Below are 24,247 nucleotides of genomic sequence, written 5' to 3'. Positions count from 1 at the left end.
AGGCCCAATTTTTCTGTCCTTATTCAACAGGGGCATGTAATTACAATTCTTGATCTAATATTTCACAGCAGGTCCCATTTCTGCGCACACCAAGAGCGAGTGAGGACTTACAGTGTTGTGGCACCAGCACCACCACCAAAGGCCCAATTTTTCTGCCCTTGTTCAACAGGGGCATGTAATTACAATTCTTGATCTAATATTTCACAGCAGGGCCCATTTCTGCACTCACCAAGAGCGAGTGAGGACTTACAGTGTTGTGGCACCAGCACCACCACCAGCACCAAAGGCCCAATTTTTCTGCCCCTGGTCAACAGGGGCATGTAATTACAATTCTTGATCTAATATTTCACAGCAGGGCCCTGTGAGGACTTACAGTGTTGTGGCCACAACAACACCTAAGGCCCAAATTTCTGCTGAGTATACTTTCAAACATCTAACTTACAAACGACTCCTACTTGCAAACGGAAGGAGACAACAGGAAGTGAGATGAAATCTACCCCTGGGAGGGGAAATTCTCTCCTGTAAGAGTTAATATGGGAAAAACATTTCTCCTTTCCACTGATGCTTTCCAATCCTTGTTTCACAAAAAAATCCAAATTTTCAAAAAACATTTGTCATTGGGACAAAAAGTGAGGTGAAATCTTCTGAAGAGGAGGACAGACAGCAAAACAAATGTCACAGGGTTGATAACCCTTCCCTATGTTTTCCAAAAAGCTTAAAAAAGATTTTTTGGCTGGAGATAAACACGTTAAAAATGTACCCATTCAAAATTACAAACAGATTCTACTTAACAACAAACCTACAGTCCCTGTCTTGTTTGCACCGCATGTATACTGCTGTTTAGAGTATATAGGGCCTGGTGGCCACACACCTTTCCTTATTTTAATTTGGGTGCGGGGTTCCCCTTAATATCCATACAAGACCCAAAGGGCCTGGTAATAGACTGGGGGGTACCCATGCCGTTTGTCTCACTGATTTTCATCCATATTGCCAGGACCCGACATTACATTAAACCCGCAAGCAGTTTTAAATGAGATTTTTTCCTTTAAAAATGACATTTTGTGCAGGGACTGTTCTAAACACGGGAAACACGCGCCACTTTACAGGCATACTATAGACACCCCCCAGGTACGATATTTAAAGGAATATTTCACTTTTTTTTACTTTAAGCATCATTAAAATCACTGCTCCCGAAAAAACGGCCGTTTTTAAAAGTTTTTTTTGCATTGATATATGTCCCCTGGGGCAGGACCCGGGTCCCCAAACCCTTTTTAGGACAATACCATGCAAATTAGCCTTTAAAATGAGCACTTTTGATTTCGAACGTTCGAGTCCCATAGACGTCACTGGGGTTCTAACGTTCGTGCAAATTTTCGGTCCGTTCGCAGGTTCTGGTGCGAACCGAACCGGGGGTGTTCGGCTCATCCCTAATCCAGATCTTCAAATGTCTTTTTTATGCTGTTATGGTTCTGTTAAAGGGTGCCTACACATGTTGTCCATGGTCCCACTGTGTGTAGGAATGTAGACACTTTCTCTGGATCACCCCTGAGACGGACTAGGGACTATGGACTATGAGATTTTTAGTGTACATAAAGCAGTGCATGTGACTGCAACTAATGTGCATTGCTGGTTCCAAACAAACAGAAGTGAGGGGGAAGGGGGGTGAAGAGGTTTGAGAATTCACTGAGGACATTATAAGGGAGCATAAAAATAAGGTAAGAAACTATGTAATGAAAGGTAGCTCTGAAGGTATGTTGTGGTATCTGGCAGCAAACAATCATAAACAGATAACTTTAGGTCCTGTATATTGCAGGTGGGGCCTCCATGGATTGGACTTGTTTTTCTTACACATTCCACAGATGCTCAATGGGAATGAGATCTGGAGAACTTGGAAGCCAAGTCAACACATCAAACATGTTGTTGTGTTTCTTAAACCATTCTTAAATTCATCTGACCAATCCACCTTTTTTCCATTGCTCCATGGTCCAGTTCTGATACTCATGGGCCCATTAGTGGATTGGAAGTCCTGGCTTCAGAAAAAAAGTATTATGTTACTTTAATTTTGCTGTTTATATCCCATTAGGGAGATTTCTCTTCACTTTCTGTCCTGGAGATGCAACAAGAAGTAAGAAGAAAGTTCTTCAAAGCGAGGGGAATTCCCCCATGGAGCCCATTCGCACTATTGTGCTGGAGTAAAGCTTGTGTTACTGCAATGCACAGTAATGTGCGTTGGTATGATGTGGTGCTATGTACACCTTTTTTGGGGGCAGTTTGCCGCATTGAACAACCCAATCAAATTAATGGAATGCCTTAAAGCAGAGCATGTTAATATGCGGTATAACACATTTTTGGGGCATTTTGGTGCATTAGACAACCCAGTCAATAGAATAGGGTGTCTTAATACAACTTCTGCCCATTGATAAATTGGAAGTCCTGGCTTCAGAAAGAAAAAGTATTATATTATTTTAATTTTGTTGCCTATGTGCCGTTGGGGAGATTTCATTTCACTTCCGGTCCTGGAGGTACAAAAAGAAGTAAGAAGAAAGTTCTTCAAGGCGAGAGGAATTCCCCCATAGAGCCCATTCACACTATTGTTCTGCAGTAAAGCCTGTGTTACTGCAATGCATAGTAATGTGCGTTGGTGCAATGTGGTGCTATGTACACCTTGTGCAATGTGGTGCTATGTACACCTTTTTGGGAGCATTTTGGTGCATTAGACAAACTAATAAAACGAATGGGATGCATTAAAGCAATGCATGTTAACATGCGGCATAATGCATATTAACACATGTGGCTAATGCACCATAGTGATATAAATGATCCTGATGACTTGTTAATGCAAGTATCTGTTCAGAGCTGCACACAGTGATTTAATCAAATACTGGAGGTGTAGGTGCATGCACTCTGGACAGATTTGTATTGAGTGGTGGTGTCCTGTTCCCTATGCAAATCTATGATATCATATCCTCAGTACTGGGTAAAGTACTGCTGCTTTGAGTATTTTTATGCATTTTACTTGATGCTAATATACAGGGATATGGGAATTATTAACATACACCCACACAGATTGAACTGGATGGACAGGTGTCTTTATTTAACCTTACCAACTATGTAACTATATATAGCTATGTAACTAATCTTAATAAATGGCGTTAACCTGTGATCTGCTTCTATTTCTGCCTGATTTTATTGTATATGGAGTGATGTGTCCTGTGACCAGAGAAACTCAGGCCGGGTTCACACTGGTGTGACAAATGCTTCGACATTGGGAGCTCATGCCGCATGACGTGCAAAAATCGATGTTTCCCTATGGGAGCCGTCTTAACTGGTCTGATACAAGTCAGTCCGACTTTGAAAATGCTCCCTGTACTACTTTGGTCTGACTTTGATCCTACTTCAGCCCATTGACTATCAATGAAGTCAGTTCAAAGTTGGATCGCCGTCTTGCATGATCTGACTTTGGCATGCGACTTGTGCTCTGATGATCTTGAGAGGGAACTCCATGCCAAATTTTAAATAAAAAACCGGCATGGGTTCCCCCTCCAAGAGCATACCAGGCCCTTCGGTCTGGTATGGATTTTAATGGGAACCCCCTACGCTGAAAAAATGGCATGGGGGTCCCCCCAAAATACATACCAGACCCTTATCTGAGCACACAGCCCCGCCGGTCAGAAAAGGGGGTGGGGACGAGCGAGCACCCTGCCTCCTGAACCGTACCAGGCTGCATGCCCTCAACATGGGGGGTGGATACTTTGATGCAGGGGGCGCCCTGCGGCCCCCCCACCCCAAAGCACCTTGTTCCCATGTTGATGAGGACAAGGGCCTCTTCCCGACAACCCTGGCTGTTGGTTGTTGGGGTCTGTATTATCGGAATATCGGGGCTTATGTGAATGAGTATGGGGTACATCGTACCCCTACCCATTCACCTGGTTGAAAAAAAGTGTCAATAAAAAAAACACACTAGACTGGTTTTTAAAGTAATTTATTAGGCAGCTCCGGGGATCTTCTTCTGACTTCGGGGGTCTCTTTCGACCTCTCCGCGCTCTCCGACCTCTTCTCCGCACTCTCCGGTTCTTCTCCCGCTCTCTGGTATCTTCTGCCGGGCTCCTCCGCTATCTTCTGCTCTTTTGCCCGCTCTGTTACTAGCGGTGGCCCGGTCTTCTCCGTCGTCTTCTTCCCTCCAGTCTTCTTCTGATGTTGACACGAAGCTCTCTCCCACTGTAATGTCGTGTGCGCAATGACTTATATAGTCATGGGGCGTGGTCATCAGGTGATGTCACCCGGTGACCCCGCCCCTTATGATGTCACCGCCCCATCATGCCTTGGGCGGTGATGTCAGAAAGTGACTCTTCCAGTCCTGGCAGACCCCAGTACAAAGGGCGCAAATGTACACTTAAGAGAAAGCACACAGGTTCTCCTCGGAGGGCTCAGTGCCCGAAAGGCAAATGTTGGTCATGTGGAGATGACCCTAAGCCAGCAAAGCTACTTTGCAGCAACTGCTTCAGGCAGCTTGCCCGAGACTAGGAGTACGAGAGTCAGCAGGTGTCAACCTTGCTCACGAATGTAGTCCGCGGCTCCCTGACAGAATTTTCCGGTCGTCTCGGACAGCAAAGGAAAGAAGCGGACGAACTGAGTGTGGGCCTTGCACCAGGTCTAAACCAAGCCATTCAACCCTCTCTAACCAGAGGGGTACTAGGCACTTCAGGGGTGACTCCAGCCCAGTGGATTAGGCGGGCTGATTCCCCAGACCCAGTATTACAGCCAACCTTCAGGCAGAGGGAGAAGATACTGCCTCCTGAAGGTTCAGGCTTTGATTTTGCGATGATACCACCATTCATTAAGGCAGTAAAAGCTGCACTGGAATGGGAGGATCCGGAACCTCCTCCAAAGAAGGAGAAAACGTATTATCACACACCATACAATCTGATTTTAAATTGTGTGGCAATTGCTGCACAACACACATTAGGTGCCTTTATCCTTTCAGGTCACACTAAATGTGATGCAATTTTGCTGTGATTGTCACGTGGAAGAAAGCAGGGGCTTCTTTTTGCACGCATAGGACAGCCAAGTGAATGGGCAGCCCCCATGCGAGTTGCAACATTGTGTGCAAATTGCTCTTTGAAAATCGCATAGCGGAAACACTTGTCCCCTCTACATAATATCAAATGCCCCTGAAAAGGGACCTAAGCACAGATCATTTTTCAGTGCAACAGCAGAGCCTGCTGCAAGCATGAACAAGCCTTTGGGTTCCAAAGGAGGAACCTAAAGAAACAGGTAGCTACCTTTCCTCTTATGAAAGAAATAAGAGGTCTGTTTAATTGGGGAAGGGGAGAGAAAATCCCCCTTAACCACTTCAGCCCCGGAAGGTTTTACCCCCTTCCTGACCAGAGCACTTTTTACAATTCGGCACTGCGTCGCTTTAACTGCTAATTGCGCGGTCATGCAATGCTGTACCCAAACGAAATTTGCGTCCTTTTCTTCCCACAAATAGAGCTTTCTTTTGATAGTATTTGATCACCTCTGCCGTTTTTATTTTTTGCGCTATACACGGAAAAAGACCGAAAATTTTGAAAAAAAATGATATTTTCTACTTTTTGTTCTAAAAAAAATCCAATAGACTCAATTTTAGTCATACATTTAGGCCAAAATGTATTCGGCCACATGTCTTTGGTAAAAAAAATGTCAATAAGTGTATATTTATTGGTTTGCGCAAAAGTTATAGCGTCTACAAACTAGGGTACATTTTCTGGAATTTACACAGCCTTTAATTTATGACTGCCTATGTCGTTTCTTGAGGTGCTAAAATGGCAGGGCAGTACAAAACCCCCACAAATGACCCCATTTTGGAAAGTAGACACCCCAAGGAATTTGCTGAGAGGCATGTTGAGCCCATTGAATATTCATTTTTTTTGTCCCAAGTGATTGAACAATGACAAAAAAAAAAAAAAAAATTACAAAAAGTTGTCACTAAATGATATATTGCTCACACAGGCCATGGGCATATGTGGAATTGCACCCCAAAATACATTTAGCTGCTTCTCCTGAGTATGGGGATACCACATGTGTGGGACTTTTTGGGAGCCTAGCCGCGTACGGGGCCCCGAAAACCAATCACTGCCTTCAGGATTTCTAAGGGCGTACATTTTTGATTTTACTCCTCACTACCTATCACAGTTTTGAAGGCCATAAAATGCCCAGATGACATAAAACCCCCCCAAATGACCCCATTTTGGAAAGTAGACACCCCAAGCTATTAGCTTTGAGGCATGTTGAGTCCATGGAATGTTTTATATTTTGACACAAGTTGCGGGAAAGTGACAAATTTTTTTATTTTTTTTTTTTTTTGCACAAAGTTGTCACTAAATGATATATTGCTCACACAGGCCATGGGCATATGTGGAATTGCACCCCAAAATACATTTAGCTGCTTCTCCTGAGTATGGGGATACCACATGTGTGGGACTTTTTGGGAGCCTAGCCGCGTACGGGACCCCGAAAACCAATCACTGCCTTCAGGATTTCTAAGGGCGTACATTTTTGATTTTACTCCTCACTGCCTATCACAGTTTCGGAGGCCATGGAATGCCCAGGTGGCACAAACCCCCCCAAATGACCCCATTTTGGAAAGTAGACACCCCAAGCTATTTGCTGAGAGGCATGGTGAGTATTTTGCAGCTCTCATTTGTTTTTGAAAATAAAGAAAGACGAGAAAAAAAATTTTTTTTTTTCTTTTTTCAATTTTCAAAACTTTGTGACAAAAAGTGAGGTCTGCAAAATACTCACTATACCTCTCATCAAATAGCTTGGGGTGTCTACTTTCCAAAATGGGGTCATTTGGGGGGTTTTTTTGCCACCTGGGCATTCCATGGCCTCCGAAACTGTGATAGGCAGTGAAGAGTGAAATCAAAAATTTACGGCCTTAGAAAGCCTGAAGGCGGTGCTTGGTTTTCGGGGTCCCGTACGCGGCTAGGCTCCCAAAAAGTCTCACACATGTGGTATCCCCATACTCAGGAGAAGCAGCAGAATGTATTTTGGGGTGTAATTTCACATATTCCCATGGCATGTTTGAGCAATATATCATTTAGTGACAACTTTGCGCAAAAAAAAATAAAAAAAATAAAAAATTGTCTCTTTCCCGCAACTTGTGTCACAATATAAATTATTCCATGGACTCAACATGACTCTCAGCAAATAGCTTGGGGTGTCTACTTTCCAAAATGGGGTCATTTGGGGGGGGTTTGAACTGTCCTGGCATTTTATGCACAACATCTAGAAGCTTATGTCACACATCACCCACACTTCTAACCACTTGAAGACAAAGCCCTTTCTGACACTTATTGTTTACATAAAAAAATATTTTTTTTTTGCAAGAAAATTACTTTGAACCCCCAAACATTATATATTTTTTTTAAAGCAAATGCCCTACAGATTAAAATGGTGGGTGTTTCATTTTTTTTTTTCACACAGTATTTGCGCAGCGATTTTTCAAACGCATTTTTTGGGGAAAAAACACACTTTTATACATTTTAATGCACTAAAACACACTATATTGCCCAAATGTTTGATGAAATAAAAAAGATGATCTTAGGCCGAGTACATGGATACCAAACATGACATGCTTTAAAATTGCGCACAAACGTGCAGTGGCGACAAACTAAATACATTTTTAAAAGCCTTTAAAAGCCTTTACAGGTTACCACTTTAGATTTACAGAGGAGGTCTACTGCTAAACTTACTGCCCTCGATCTGACCTTCGTGGCGATACCTCACATGCATGGTGCAATTGCTGTTTACATTTGACGCCAGACCGACGCTTGCGTTCGCCTTAGCGCGAGAGCAGGGGGGACAGGGGTGCTTTTTTTTTTTTTTTTTTTTTTTCTTTATTATTATTATTTTTTTATCTTATTTTTAAACTGTTCCTTTCATTTTTTTTTTTTTTAATCATTTTTATTGTTATCTCAGGGAATGTAAATATCCCCTATCATAGCAATAGGTAATGACAGGTACTCTTTTTTGCAAAAATTGGGGTCTATTAGACCCTAGATTTCTCCTCTGCCCTCAAAGCATCTGACCACACCAAGATCGGTGTGATAAAATGCTTTCCCAATTTCCCAATGGCGCTGTTTACATCCGGCGAAATCTAAGTCATAAAATGCTCGTAGCTTCCGGTTTCTTAGGCCATAGAGATGTTTGGAGCCACTCTGGTCTCTGATCAGCTCTATGGTCAGCTGGCTGAATCACCGGCTGCATTTTCAGGTTCCCTGTTGAGACAGGAGAGCCAGAGAAAAACACGGAAGACGTTGGGGGGGGAGGGGCATTCCCTCCCACTGCTTGTAAAAGCAGTCTAGAGGCTAATTAGCTGCTAGGATTGCTTTTACATGAAAGCCGACCGCTGGCTGAAAAGAATGATACCAAGATGATACCTAAACCTGCAGGCATCATTCTGGTATAACCACTCAAAGTCGTGAATGGCGTACCTGAAGACAAAAAAATGGTTAACAATAAAGCACAGTAAACGGTAAAGTATAAAAATTGCATACCTGAAAAGCAAACATGATAAAACATAATAACAATAAAACATTGCAGAATAGAATACAGTAAAAAAGAGCAGAACAATAGAGAGAGAATAGAGAGAGAGAGAACAATAAAACGACAACTATTTTTTTTTATTTTATATTTTTGTATGTGTTTTTTTTTTTACACTTTTTTTTGTAACTAACTTTTATAACGGTAACCGGTTCCAGGTTCGGGTCTCTCAAAATGCGATGGCATCTTGGGAGACCCTGTGAAAGTGTGCCTAGTCTGTGCAATGCTGTACCCTACGCTAATACTCAGCTAGTGAATGGTAGCGTTCAAAACATTCACCAATGCAAAGACCAGGATTGTCAGGACAGGAGGGACAATAATAGCGGGTGTCACGCCTATATCCGCGCTTGCTGCAGACACAACATCTTTTTTGGGGGGGTTCGTTGGGTAGGGGTACTCGGGAGGACATAAAGAAAATGCCTCTCATGCAGCCGACTGCATTTGGTTGGGGATGTGAATGGGGGAAGTACGGGCGCTGCAGAAGCGGTGGGTTCCCAATTAGGATTGGCGAATGCAGCAGGAAGGGCACTATGGGCACGACGGGCCTGTGTTTGTCTTCTTGGTGGCAGCGGGACACTACTTGTGCTTGCCACCTCACCAGCTTGAACTGCACTTATGGGACTCGCCACGTCACCAAGTGTTACTGCAGTGCTGGTTTGACTACGACCGGGGTGTACTAGGCCGCTGGCGCTTGCCAGTTCACCAAAACGCTACCAAAAAAACTGTTAGCGATCGCAAGGATCAGGCCTGACTCTGCGAACACTGCAGTTATGCGTTTAGTGTTTTGTAAGTGTCAGTGATCGATCGATACTGCACTTGGCTGGGCTGGGCCGGGCGGAGGGGCAAAACGCAGGTGCTAGCAGGTATCTGGGCTGATCCCGCTAACACTGCGTTTGTGGGAACCCTAAACTGCTGGGGACGCTAGTATAGATCTGATCGGATCAGATATTGATCCGATCAGATACTATACCACTAAGGGAGGCGTATGCTGCGTGCGTGGGTGTTAGCGGTACTGGCGCTAACCTGACACTGCTTGGGGCTGGTGCTTGCCAGTTCACCAAAACGCTACCAAAAAAACTGTTAGCGATCGCAGGGATCAGGCCTGACTCTGCGAACGCTGCAGTTATGCGTTTAGTGTTTTGTAAGTGACAGTGATCGATCGATACTGCACTTGGGTGGGCCTGGCAGAGGGGCAAAACGCAGGTGCTAGCGGGTATCTGGGCTGATCCCGCTAACACTGCGTTTTTGGGAACCCTAAACTGCTGGGGACGCTAGTATAGATCTGATCGGATCAGATATTGATCCGTACAGATACTATACCACTAAGGGAGGCGTATGCTGCGTGCGTGGGTGTTAGCGGTACTGGCGCTAATCTGACGCTGCCTGGGGCGACGCATATCACCGCCGGGCGATCAGGGGGCTAAACTTTTATTCGGTAATAAACGGCGGGTGCCCTGACACTATAAAAAATAAACGAACTAACCAGCGTCACTCGTAACAGTTATACGGTGATCAGTGGTGAAAGGGTTAACTAGGGGGCAATCAAGGGGTTAAAACATTTATTAGGTAGTATATGGGGGTCCCTGTCGCTATAAAACGCTGACGGCGAACCTAAATATTTACCTCACTAACTAGCGTCACCAGCGACACTAATACAGCGATCAGAAAAATGATCGCTTAGTGACACTGGTGACAGGGGGTGATCAAGGGGTTAAAACTTTATTAGGGGGGGTTAGGGGGGTATCCTAGACCTAAAGGGGGGTAATACTCACTGCCCTAACACTGTAACTGTCACAAACTGACACTATGCAGTAATCAGAAAAAAAAAAAAAAAATACTGCTAATGTCAGTTTGTGACGGGGGGGGGTGATTGGGGGGGGATCGGGGGGCGATCGGGGGGGGATCGGGGGTGTAAGGTATGCCTGGCATGTTCTACTGTGTGTGTTTGTGTTGTGTGCACTTACATGTCTTCTCTCCTCGGCGCTGGACGGAAACTGCCAGACCGAGGAGAGATGACATCACATCCTCTGCCTGTGTGAAACTACACACAGGCAGAGGAGGATTCCCATTGGCTGGGAGCGATCGCGAGGGGGGGGCCACGATCGGATGGTCTCCCCCTCGCCTCCCGACGCTCCCAGTCAGATGCCGACCGCCGCTGGCACCGGGGGGGGTCCGATCGGACCCCCCGCCCGCGGGAGGCAGATCACGTATATATACGTGATTCTGCCTGCCCGTGCCATTCTGCCGACGTATATCTACGTTAGGCGGTCGGCAAGTGGTTAACCAATAGGTTGCAGAAGTTGTATCCACTCTAACCCACCAACGGTGGATGTGGCAGTCACCAGACTGACCAAGAATGTGACACTTCCAATGGAAAACTCTTCCTCCTTTCACGATATCCTTGATAGACACATTGACATAGACTTGTGAAAGTTTTACCTCACCGCAGATGGTGCTTGTAAGCCCACTGTTGCTTTAACATTGTAATGGAAATTTGTAAGTTCTGTAAATAATTGTATTCTATTTTGTAAGTATTGCACACTGCCCTCACTGTGCACACAGCACTAATAATGTTTTCAGTACATGTTTACATTCTTTCGAGTCCTGATTAGAATTAGCCTGCCTATGTAACGCCCCTTGTTACCATAAACGTACAATTGTAATATTAATGTGATACCTACGTAATCATGTGTATAAAAACCTTCAATTGCGTCATAATAAAACAGAACAGTTATTTGGAAAGATGCTGAGCGTATCTTTTGTGTCTGTTCCCTACTGCAGTAGTTATTATTAATTTGGAACCACTAATCAATATGAGGATAGGAGTTGCCTATCATCAATTTAACCGAGTCAGCATGGCGAGCCAGCCAGGGGGGGTTTCCGAACTGTATTGATTGGTGGTTATATGTTATGTTGTCACTGTCTATTGTCCATCAGAGTGTTATAGATAAGAAAGGGAAGAATAGTACTGTTCACAGGTATATGTAGTACATCTGCTAGATAAAGTAGTTTAGAGGCAAGAGGGTATAGGCACATGTAGAGAAGACTGGCCAGTCATTATGGGCATTGAATTAAGTAAGGGAATGAAGGGTAAGCCTCAAAAATGCCCAGCGCAAGAGGAGCGCTATATATGAACCAAAGGTGCGGTTCTGCCTATACTGAGCCCCTAGATTAATGGTTAAAGTGGACAGGGATCCACAATGGGTAACTGGGTTACCAAGGTCCAAAGGGACTAAGAATCATGCAGAGTAAACAGCTAGAGAAACAGCTATCTATGTGAGCAGGATGGATCAAGGGTGACATTAACACTAGACAGAAAGGGACATTTTCATGTTAAGTTGTGGGATGAATTTAGGGTCAGGCACTACAACTAGGAAAGTCAAAACAGAGAAATGAGAGGTAAAACAGGATACTTTATATGTTGTCAGAGAGGGAAGATGGGATGAGCACTCTGGCTGCCCGTCTGATCATAGAAGCTAGATATAAAAGATATTTGAATAAAATAAGGAAAGCAGAATTTAGGCAGGGAAATATTAATGAGAGTTAAAAGAAAGTGACAGAATGATATGCATGTGTTGTGTACAAATGGGAAAAATGTAAGTGATTTTAGAGAGATATTGGTGTATGTGTGTGCAAATGCTGGGACCTTTAGTTCTATTGCTTGTGTGTGTCATGTATGCAGATGTGACCCCCTCCTTTGTGCTCTCCTGAAAGAATGTGGCTGAGATGAGAGGTCAGTGATAAGCTGGAAGGACACCATGCCAATTCCAGTTTTTTTGACAAAACATTTGTAACAAAATGTGCCGGGTTAACAAATCCAATGGTAAACAATGTGATCACAATTATTTTTTGAATCTGTTTTCCAAACATGATAAAATGAAGGTTACATTTAACTGTGTATTACACAAATTGAATATCCTTTGATAGTGGAAACAGTGCATTTAAAAAAGGGAAATTAAGTAAAATTAAGTAATAATGAGTATTCATTTCTAATATGAGTTTAACAATTGTATTAATAATATAGATATATTGAAACTGGTTTAGACAACCTTTGGTTGGAAATGAAATCCAGGTTACTGGGGAAATTTGTAAAAATGAGATTAGTTTAGATTAAGATAACAATTTTGTAATTTTACATTTATTCAATAAGCCCTTATTGAGAGGAAAAAAGATTAAGATGAGGTTGTTATTTGGAATACAGCTGCCATAATATTTAACAAAGCCAAGATGGATGGGATACATAAGAAGTTTTTCTACAAAAATGAAATGTTAAGGTTTTTGATAATAACGTGATGTGCGGTCCATGATGTGAGAGTAATAATAAATAAAATTTAAATATAACAGACCCATCACATCAAGTCCACACACCCTGTTAGGATAGATGCCACATGCAGCCAGTTGTTTTATAGTTTTTTATGCTTTCTGGTCCATCATATAGATTGTTGATCCTTTTGTTTTTATTTATTTTTGAAATCCAAAGCAGAATGTGTGGATTGTGAAATGATGTGCCCCTTTTCCTTGTAAGTACAGTGGTATAAGCAGAAGAATATTTTGGATTTATGGGCATCTCTGCATGACCGCAGGGTATTGTTATCATTTATTATAATATTGCCAGGAAAAAGTTGTCTTTTGAAACATGAAACTGGAGTTCTTACACAAACAGCATGATAGAAAACAAGCCATTGTAATACTGTATATTTATGCAAGCTGGACCCAGTAATGAAGGGTTCATCCCGATATATCAGAGCTGCAGCTTTTATGCAAAGGTGCTATTAGACAAAGTTAGATATTGTTTTGGTCAAACATTTAATTTTTAATGGTCCGACATTCTGTGCAGCAAATATACAGCTAACTAAATGTTTGTCTGATGAAAGGTTTAAAATATGAGTTTGTTTATGTACAAATCTAACAATGAAAAATGCATACATTTGAATCCAGCCACCTTATTGCCTCTATTGGAGGAGGCTGGAGACAAAGGAAACCACATGTGTTAAATTGATCGTGTAGGAATCAGCTGCTGTGAACCCAGTGCAGGAAACACTCCCTGAAGACCCAGATATTTAATTTTTTGTAGATTTAAGTATGCAGCTTATCACCCAGAAGGATACTCTGTATTCAAAGTCATTGGATCCTTTTTCCCCAGCTCAAGAAGCAGAGCTCCATGTTTTAGCAAAGCCTGTGAGCTATAAAAAGAATGTATATTTATATAGATAGTCGAGATATAGAGAGCTTTTGGTTCCATTTGAAGGGCCATAAGTTTGTTTTTACTTCGGCGGGTAAACCAATAAAGCATGCCAAGTTAATTTGGCTATTTTCAGCCTTCCATGTTCTTGTTGAGGTAGCCATATTAACTTTCACACATGGAAGCAGACCAGGTGACTAAGGATGCTGCATTTACAGCCCCGGACACTTGATGGGTCTGTGCAACTCACAGATTCCACCCTAGTTCTGGCCCAGTAAAGCTGGGATTAATAATTCAACTTTAAGGACCCCAGAACGAGAAGAACAAGTGGTCCACAGGGGGCAACTTCTTATGAAACAGGACTTTGGAAAAGGTGATCATTTATGTCTGCCAGCCACTCTTTTCCCTCCAGCTTGACACATGGACCGTGTCATCAGTCACAAGCAGTTATGGCTGCCTTAGTAAATGAGCATGGGATAGAGCCAGAGTTCACCACAGTTGTTTTTATAACATACCACTTCTTGTTTTACCTGTTACCAAAGGTGTTACCAAAAGCTGAACATCCCTTCCAGAGATTACAAAAAGATATATCCAGATGCCCAAGTTAGGATCTTACAAGCATGCATTTTGTCTGTATGGACATGTTTTTTGGATGTCCAGTGGCAAATGCTACTGCAAAGGCCAAGGTAAAAAGTGTTATCAGAAAGTAGTTTGTAAATATAGCGTGCAAAAAGTACAGAGTGTAACAGAGGAAATAATTTTTATAGGAGAGTCCTTACTAGAAGTTTTGAGGTTTTATTTTTCACCCCCTACTGTCAACAATGTAGCGAACAAAGTAGAGTAAGAGCCGGTTCACACTAGGATGACTTGTCAGGCGACTTAGCCGCCTGACAAGTAGCGTCCCGTTCTGTACAATGGAACCATTCTAATCGGAGCGACGCATACCGCTCCGACTTAGAAAAAGGTTCCTGTACTACTTTGGGGGCGACTTGAGGCGACTTGCATTGACTTCTATATAGAAGTAATTTTGCATGTCGCCGCTGCAGTCGTGTTCAAGTTGTCTGAGGCAGTCGCGCTGCAAGTCGTGCTGCCTCAGTGTGAACCGACTCTAAGAAACTAGAAAACTTTTGCCTGAATGTTTTCTTATATTTTATCAAGCCCCTAAGGGGATGTTGGACTCTCTCCCTATGGGATTTGGTTTGGGAGTGTGTTACTCACTTGCTTATATTTTGTCTCAGCAGCTGAAGTCCTCTATTCGGATCTCACAGAGAATGTTGCTGATCTTTTAAGGTTTTTGACCAACTCATTTTTGTGTTTTCTCCCCAATTCCAGATCCTAAAAATTTGGAAGGAGCTAAAACTAAAGCCAGGTGACTTGTGGATTGTTAAGAGACATTTATATATAAGGAAATGTTTGGAGACTCAATACAGCATCTATTTCATGTACAGTTTTTGCAAAACTTGAAGGAAAAGTCACCTGGATCCACACCAGACTCTGCAAAAATGACTAAATTGAAGAAATCTCTTGATTTGTTTCCCTCTTGTGATCACAGTCTAGGGTGCTTTTTGATTCAGTTACTTAAATTGTAAGAGATATATATATTTGAAAAGTAGTTTAGCCAATTTTGAAGTCATATTTGTCTTTTGTACGTTTTAGATTTTATGTAGAATTGTCTGTGTTTACACATGTTGATAAGTCAGCATGCCCACAATTCAGCTAGAAGGCCATTCTGGCCACAGGAGTGTACAGCCAGTACTCTGTATATATGTCTTATCAATCATTTGTTTTTCACAATAAAAAGTCATTTTGTAATGAAAAAGTTGTTCAGTTATTATTTTCTCCACAATGGAGTTTTTTGCCTCTTTGGCCAGGACTACCTCCACCTAAGCGTGTGGAGGTTCCAGGTTAAAGGTGATAGCAGGTATGGTTAGTGATCAAAATATTGATCAAAAGAGGGGAGACTGTAATGGAAATTTGTAAGTTCTGTAAATAATTGTATTCTATTTTGTATGTATTGCACACTGCCCTCACTGTGCACAAAGCACTAATAATGTTTTCAGTACATGTTTACATTCTTTCGAGTCCTGATTAGAATTAGCCAGCCTATGTAACGCCTCTTGTTACCATAAACGTACAATTGTAATATTAATGTGATACCTACGTAATCATGTGTATAAAAACCTTCAATTGCGTCATAATAAAGAAGAACAGTTATTTGGAAAGATGCTGAGCGTATCTTTTGTGTCTGTTCCCTACTGCAGTAGTTATTATTAATTTGGAACCACTAATCCATATGAGGATAGGAGTTGCCTATCATCAATTTAACCGAGTCAACATCCACAGCAAGCACTATGCCAGTGTGGGCGCAGAACTTGGAGTATGCGATCAAAAACAAGCTGCCAAAAGAAAAAATCTTCAAGGCTCTTGATGAGATAAAACTCTCGGCAGACTTCACAGGTGAGGCAGCTTTAGACATCATTCAATGGTCCTCCAGAGCCATGCTCAGCTCAGTCACAGCCAAAAAAAACATTGTGGCTAAAACCCTGGGCGGCCGACCCATTTTCAAAGCAGAATTGCTGTAAACCTCCTTTTGATGGGTAGGCGCTGTTTGGCCAAAAAACTGGAGACTGCCATCTCCAGGGTTACAGGAGGAAAATCTGATCTTCTGTCCCAAGATCAAAGATCCAGACGCCAGAGGGGGTAACCATTCAGAGGAGTGACGAACAGGTACCGGGATTTTGGAGGCTTTTGCCCATCCAAGGACTCCAGAAGGGGTGGAGGGGTACACAGTCAACCTTCATAAGATCACAGAGAGCTAAGACCCCTGTGGTCACTTAGATACCCAGAAGCCCTTTTAACGCCAGGCCTGCCCAGGAGGCAGTTGGAGCCAGGCTGCTCAAAGGGCCCAGTTCTGGCAAGACCACTGCCAAAATCAGCAGATTCAGTCCACAGTGGAGCAAGGCCAGACCGCAAAAGAGGCTGAATCAATTTATCCAGATAGTTAGACTCAAGATGGAATCTCTCCATATCATAATCCAGGTTATTCAACCAGGAGACTGGAGGATTTCAGTGGACTTGCAGGATGCCTACCAGTAGATCCTTCAGTCATACCAGCAGTTCCTCAGATTTGCATTGAGGGACAGGCATTACCAGAGCCAGCTGGAGCCTACACAGAATATGGTGTACCTAGTGGCCCAATTCAGTACTCAGGCGGCCACAGTTTCTTTGCCACTTCTGAAACTCCCCAAAATCAGGAAGAAGTTCCAACAGGCATTGGCTGCACCGGTGATATCAGCATCCCAGTGCATGAGTCTTCTCGTGACAATGGCTTCATGTATCCCGATGATCCCCTGGGCTCACTGGAAACTTTTTCCAACAAGGCTTCCTGATGCAGTGAAAGAGAGTTCGTCCAGCCAATCAGGATCACCAGCCGGATGTGCCAGAGTCTCTGGTGGTAGACGAAACAAGAAATGCTAAACAGCATCATCCATTAGGGCCGCAGCCATGGATCATTGTTACCACAGATGCCAGCGCAGAGAACAACTGTGAACAACTCAAGATCCAGGGCAGAGGGCAATTTTCCACTCAGGGTCTAGTTTCCAATATTCTGAAACTTCGAGCAGCGTTCATGACGTTGGCCACCTTGCTGCCTCACTTACACGGTTGCCCAGTCCTGCTCCATCTGGACAACACGGCAGCAGTGTCCTACATACAGCGACAAGGTGGGAAGCACAGCCAATCCTTCTTGAGAGAGGTGGAACCATGACATTGGCACAACAATATGTCTCAGATTTGCGGGCCATATATCTTCCAGGCTGTCAGAACTTGGAAGCGGATCGCCTATCCAGACAATTCAAGGATCCCAACGAATGGTCCCTTCACCCTTAAGTGTTCAAACAGATCACCCACGAGTGGGGGTGTCTGCAACTGGATCTTTTTGCCTCATTAACCAACTGCAAGGTGAGCCGGTTCCTCTCGCGCCACCCTCATCCAATAACTGAGGGGACGGATGCCTTGACCCATACTTGGGTTGTACAACTGGCCTATGCCTTCCCTCCAATCTTTTTAATCCTGAAATTCCTGAGGTGACTGTTGACAGAGAATTTGACAGTCATCACAGTTTTACTTTACTGGCTTCGCAGACCATGGTTCTCTCTGGCAATGGATCTCAACATATGCCCACTGATCACTATGCTGGTAACTCCTCATCTTCTGTCACAAGGAGATATCCTACATCCGCAACCATCATGACTGGCCTTAGTGGCCTGGAGATTGAAAGGCAGGGATTACAAGAGTTAGGATGTTTTCCAGAGGTTATTAGAACTTTACAGAGTTCCATAAAGGAGTCAACCAATGCCATCTACTCCAGAATATGGAATAGGTTTATGAGCTTTGCAGCTGGACATCAGTTTGACCCTAGTGACCCAAATATATCTCAAATCCTGTCGTTCCTGCAATCCGGATTGGATTTGGGGCTCAGCCTAAGTTCGCTTAACGTGCAAATTTCAGCCATCTCGGCTTTTACCAAAAATTAATGGGCAGCAAACCTGCTGGTGGAGCACTTCATGAGAGCGGTACTTAGACTACGCCCTTCCAAGAGAAATGGGTTCCCTCAATGGGACCTGGCAGTAGTCCTCAATTTTCTAACAAACCTTCCTTGTGCTCCGACAGAAGACTATTCATTATGGGATATCACCTTAAAAACTGCTTTCCTACTAGCCATAACTTCAGGGGGAAGGGTGTCGGAACTCTAAGAATTGGGGCAGCCGAACCTTTTTCCATGTTATTGCCAGACAGGGTTGTGTTGAGACCACTGGATCATTTTGTCCCAAAAGTGGCATCGATATTTCATCTCTCCAGAGAATGGGTGCTTCCAGCCTTACCAGCAAAATCAGATGCTGATCTACACGAGTTGGACATTCCAAAAGTCCTCAAAGCCTATCTCCAGGCTACTTCTACATTTAGATGTTCCGACAGACTTTTCATCATACCTACCGGAAACTGAAAGAGGCCTCGGCCAGAACCATCTCAGCCTGGATAGTAAAAACTATTCACCGGGCATATAGAGCAGCTGGGAAGGATCCGGAGGTGGTTAGAGCTCACTCAACCAGGGCGATGTCTTCTTCTTGGGCGGCACAGGCAGGAGTGTCACTGGAGACAGTCTGCAAAGCGACTAGCTGGTCATCGCATCATACGTTCTTAAAACACTACAGGATGGATCCATCAGCTCTTACTACAGTAGAGTTTTGGAGGAAAACTATCCAAGCTTCTATGTCTCTTGTCAAATAAAGACTAAGTTTGCAGCATTAAACCCTCCCACTCAAAAGCTCATTATGTATCATATGTATGCTGCCATGTTGGCATCAGGAAAATGGAAAATTGTATCAAATACTTACCGTAATTTTCCTTTCCTGATGCAAATACATGGCAGCATACAAACCCTCCCTCTGATTGTTGTGCTTTATATGGAGAATGGGGAAGGTAGCTCTCAGTCAGACTTTTATAGAGCTAAATGGATCCTGTGGGTGGATATAGGGGTGGAGCTATATCATATGTATGCTGCCATGTATTGGCATCAGGAAAAGAAAATTACGGTAAATATTTGATACAATTTTCCACTATTGTGGACACAGACAGGAGGAGTGCTGCTAGACCCTGGCACCCAAGGCATGTGCCCCCAGGTCTTCTTCTGGGTGCCCCAGATACCCTTTGTGATATTAAGAGTATACATTCTATGCATTATACAGTTTTGGAACATTATATTGTTTATCTACTTTTCAATCAATCTTTTATTAATTTTTTAATCAAAGTGTGACATTACGGGTTTTTGACCACCTCATTCTTATCAGTTAAAATTTTAGTCTTACATTTGATCCAAAGTAATCTCAATGGTATCCTATCAGCCCCTCAACACTTTAAAGCAGAACTAAACTCTTTCAGTCATTGTTGTTAGCATAGGTAAATAGATTGGAAGGTTTACCATATGTACCTGTTTTTAGGCTTTCTTTCTTCTATTTTGATCAGGTTATCCAGTGACTAAGTCTGTTGTTTTTCAAAAGAACAAGCTCTCCAGCATAATGTATCAGTTGTAGGAATGAGACAAACCATTTAACACTAGCAGAGGTGATTACAATGAGGACGTTCGGAATGTGGCTGAGGAGCCTGGAGAAGAAGGGGGCAAGATATCGGGGTACCAGACCCACCAGCAGAAGGTGCTGTGGCTGTATAAGAAGGCGGTGCCGCACATGGAGTCCTGGGTGGTACACAGAAGTTCCCCCAACAGGCCTGTCTCCTGAGAGCTTGCTTTGAGGGGCATTAAAAATGAGAAATATATGGTGAAAGCCACCTTGCTGCTGAAGGCTGGAGAGGAAGAATTCTACAATCATAAAACACCCCTTGCCATACATCTTCCCTGATGCCCCAGGAGGGACCTACTATGAGAGATACGATTGCTAGAGGGTTCCAGAGTGGGCCCTAGACTTCTAACACCTCAGAGAACGCCATGAGAAGAGAAGAGAAATGGAAGAAACTTCAGGAGGAGAGTTGGGACCGTGAGGATCAGCAGATGCTGGCAACGCATGTACGCTATCAGTTTCACGTGACCTCCCTATTGGTGATTGTGTGATTTCCATTACTGGTAACACCCAGGGAAGAAATCTACTCCATGATTGATTTCTTATGCAGCGTACAAACGGTCGGACTTTTCGACCGGCCTTGTCCGACGGACGTCGACGGACCAAATCTGGCGGACAATCCGGTTGTGTGTGGGCTTCACCGGACCTTCAGTGGACTTTTTCAGTCGCAAATCTGACGGACTTTAGATTTGGAACATGCTTCAATTATTTACGTCGTAACTCCGCCGGACCCAGAAATCCGCTCGTCTGTATGCTAGTCCGACAGACAAAACCCAATGCTAGGGCAGCTATTGGCTACTGGCTATCAACTTCCTTATTTTAGTCCAGTGTACGTCATCACGTACAAATCCGTTGGACTTTGGTGTGATCATGTGTAGGCGAGTCCATTCGTTAAAAATTCCGTCGGAAGTCCGTCAAAAGTCCGTCGAAAGTCCACTGGAAAGTCTGTGGGACCAGTCCGGTCAAAAAGTCCGCCCGTGTGTACGCGGCCTTATTCCGCATACACACGGTCGGACTTTTCGACCGGACTTGTCCGACGGATGCCGACGGACCAAATCCGGCGCACAATCAGATCGTGTGTGGGCTTCACCGGACCTTCAGCAGAATTTTCCAGTCGCAAATCTGACAGACTTTAGATTTGGAACATTCTTCAAATCTTTACATCATTACTCCGCCGGACCCAGAAATCCACTCGTCTGTATGCTAGTCCGACGGACAAAAACCGACGCTAGGGCAGCTATTGGCTACTGGCTATCAACTTCCTTATTTTAGTCTGGTGTACGTCATCATGTACGAATCCGTTGGACTTTTGTGTGATCATGTGTAGGCAAGTCCGTTCGTTAAAAAGTCTGTCGGAAGTCCGTCAAAAGTCCGTCAAAAGTCCGCCGGAAAGTCTGTCGGACCAGTCCAGTCGAAAAGTCCGCCCATGTGTACGCGGCCTTAGTATCTTGTTTGGAGCAACTCATTTCAGTGATCCATCTCACTAGCAGTTATTATTGATCCTATGTAAGGGTAAATAGAGAGCCTGGAGGTCCCCAGTTAGGTACACAGCTGATACTCAGCAGGTGCCCAAGAGGTTTCCCAGTACCCTCTCAGACCCTATATACTTCTTAAATTGATACTCTGCTGGTTATTGGTTGACCCACTTTACTTAAGGTGTGTGGCTGTATTGGCATGGCTGTGAGCACAGGCATGTGTTTTAACCAGACAACGTTGTCTCTTTTTTAGGACCATTTTGCTATACCTATTGTCTATTCCTTTTCATATTTTTTTAATTTGTTTAAATAAAGTTTGACTAAGGAGAAAACTGCAGTTTGTTCCCTCATCCTCTGTGGAGATAAGGACATCTTTGGGGTCCCCCCTTTTTTTTTCTTGGTGATTACAATGATCAGCTTTTATATATTCATGTAAACCCTTTATCCCAAAAGAAAAAAAGTTTGCTATAACTGCTTATAAAGTATTAGCAGGAGTTTGTGTTCAATGTGTTGGTGTATTTAAATCTGTTATTACATCAAATTCTCTCCTCCCCCAGACTGACAGTGCTGCTGTCCAAAGGTACCCCTGTGCTCCTTCACCCAGAGTGGGGACACTCTAATAGAAGAGGTATGTTACTGGTCAGATCACCAGGTAAAAGCAGAGGGGAAAAAATCCTAAAAGAAGGAAACTGATGCAGCCAGCACATCTAATTATTAGTGAGCTGCAATATATTACATCATTGGTTTTGGCTTTAACATAGCTTTAGCTATAGCGTTTTTTCAGCTTATGGTGCTCAGACACAGTCTATTAGTATTCGAGAAACACCCCTGACAGACAGCAATAAAAACCTGCAATGAAGAAGTCAGCATACTAGATGCCAGTTTAGACTGGACTTTTGAGGACCTTATGGCCCCCTTTTTAACAGGCAGAACATGATGAGGTCCACCTGGGACTAACCCTCCTGTCTCATGCTGCACATGATAACATTAAAGCCAGGATATTGGTATACCTTATATTTTACCTGTACCATGTGTACAATAATAAGGTAAAGAATGGTGAGACAATCTTCCAAGCGTGTCTTCTGGGACAAAAAAAGGTTTTAGACACCAATAAAAATGTGTACCTGTTTTACTTTATATTAGAATTAATTTATGGTTAACATACTGCAGTTCCATACTGAGTCTACAGATATATTCTACATGTCAATTTTTATTTTGCTTATCAGTGAGACCTTCACCGTGTACTTTTATTTGTTTCTCTATAAAGCAGAAATAATTTCTGTTCTGATATGGTTGCACAACTAGTCATAGTAGAACAAAATATAAGTAAAGCATAATGCTTATTTATGTAGCTGCTTTGAAATAATGGCGTGAACTTGCAGCACTTGAACTCTCTGAAACACATTTTGAAAAGAAAGCATAGATGTATAATTATTTAAATATTCATGCTCTGTTCAAGAGAACAGACGTAAGAAAGAACCTGGATTATCAGGCAGAAAGAATCATAAATCCAGGGGGAGTGACATGGGAGCTCGGCATAGTTTTATAATGGTCAATAATTTTCATGTTTAAAAAGTACATTCCCAAAAGTTCATTCAAGCCATTGAATGGCAGCAACTAGTAAAACTGATACATCTCCATCCTATTAATATTTTATATCACCTTTAACTCTAACTGCCTGCAGACCAGCTACTTCCCAAATGTTTAATAATTCACTTTTTCCTTACCGGGAGTACATCTGTAAAGTATTAAAAGCCCGAGGCAAAGTACAAACATCATGTAATCCCAAGACTTCAGTGGACAAAAATGAAAGACGGTAAATTACATGGCAAGTGTATTGAAATGTCACACAGAGCTTCTCGTTAATTTTCAGGACAAGAAAATATTGTAGACAACTTGAAGTTTAACTAGATATGAGTTAACATGCTAAGTGGACTGCTTCTAATAGGCTTGGTTCTTTAAATATTAATGCTGACCTGTCACTTACAAACAACAGTAAATTAAAACAATACTTAACAGCTACTGCACCAAACTGAAAGGAGGATATATGAAACAAGTAACTGACAGAATCAGGCACCCATCTGTTCTTACAAGATATATGAAGCAGGATTCATCAACAACCAGCAAGCTTGTTTTTTCCCCAGAGTTTGTCAATTTTCTGAAGCCAAGGACACCAGGTCTAAGAGTGCATGCCAGCAGTCTCTTATATGAAATATCACAGAAAGCTGTTTGTATCAACTCTAAGGTCTACCTCTTTATAAATAGTGTTGTTGTTGTAATCCAAAAAACCTTTACTGTCTTGAATCCAGGCAAAAGGCCAAATACATAATTCAAATACACATCAGAACTGTTTTAGTTACCAAAGGTTTTGTGCCATTGTTCAGCTTGTTATGTGACCCAGGCATTCCAGCCAGGTCTTTGACTTCTCTCCAGTCTGTAAATGTCTAAATCCAGCTTATTAAAAAAAATGCCACAACATGTTAAAATAATTAAGCTCTTTCTGCAATCTTACCTCAACGCCAGTGTTATCCCTCCCGGACTCACCCCTCTGCAATCCAGTGCTGGCTCCCAACATCATTCAACCAACTTGTAATAAAGGTGCCCTGCTCTGCAGCACTAAGGACTCAATCACAAACAGAGGAGGAAGAGGACTTAGAAGTTTATGCAGCCTTAAAGAAAACACCTGAATAAGGTATGTATACATATTTTCTTTTTTAAAATAAGGGTGCAGGGGTGTTCCAAACTTGGGGGAAGGAATCTGGAGTTAAGCTTTAGACAACACAATTTAGTCTAGGACCCACTTTGCTTTGCCAGTAAGCATCTCCTTATTATAGGGTGACAGCATTGTTAAAATTCTAGAGCGTGATTAG

The 24,247-nt window shown here is 42.9% G+C and overlaps 1 pseudogene; it reads left to right on the top strand.

Annotated features, from left to right (window-relative positions):
* Positions 1–1,730: 1,730 nt before the first annotated feature.
* LOC141146068 (NADH dehydrogenase [ubiquinone] 1 beta subcomplex subunit 9 pseudogene) lies at positions 1,731–20,393 on the top strand (annotated as a pseudogene).
* The last annotated feature ends 3,854 nt before the right edge of the window (positions 20,394–24,247 follow it).

This window comes from Aquarana catesbeiana, linkage group LG05 (genome assembly GCF_042186555.1).
Source record: "Aquarana catesbeiana isolate 2022-GZ linkage group LG05, ASM4218655v1, whole genome shotgun sequence".
In the NCBI taxonomy this organism is placed as follows: domain Eukaryota; kingdom Metazoa; phylum Chordata; class Amphibia; order Anura; family Ranidae; genus Aquarana; species Aquarana catesbeiana.
This window is presented reverse-complemented; position numbering and strand designations above follow the sequence as displayed.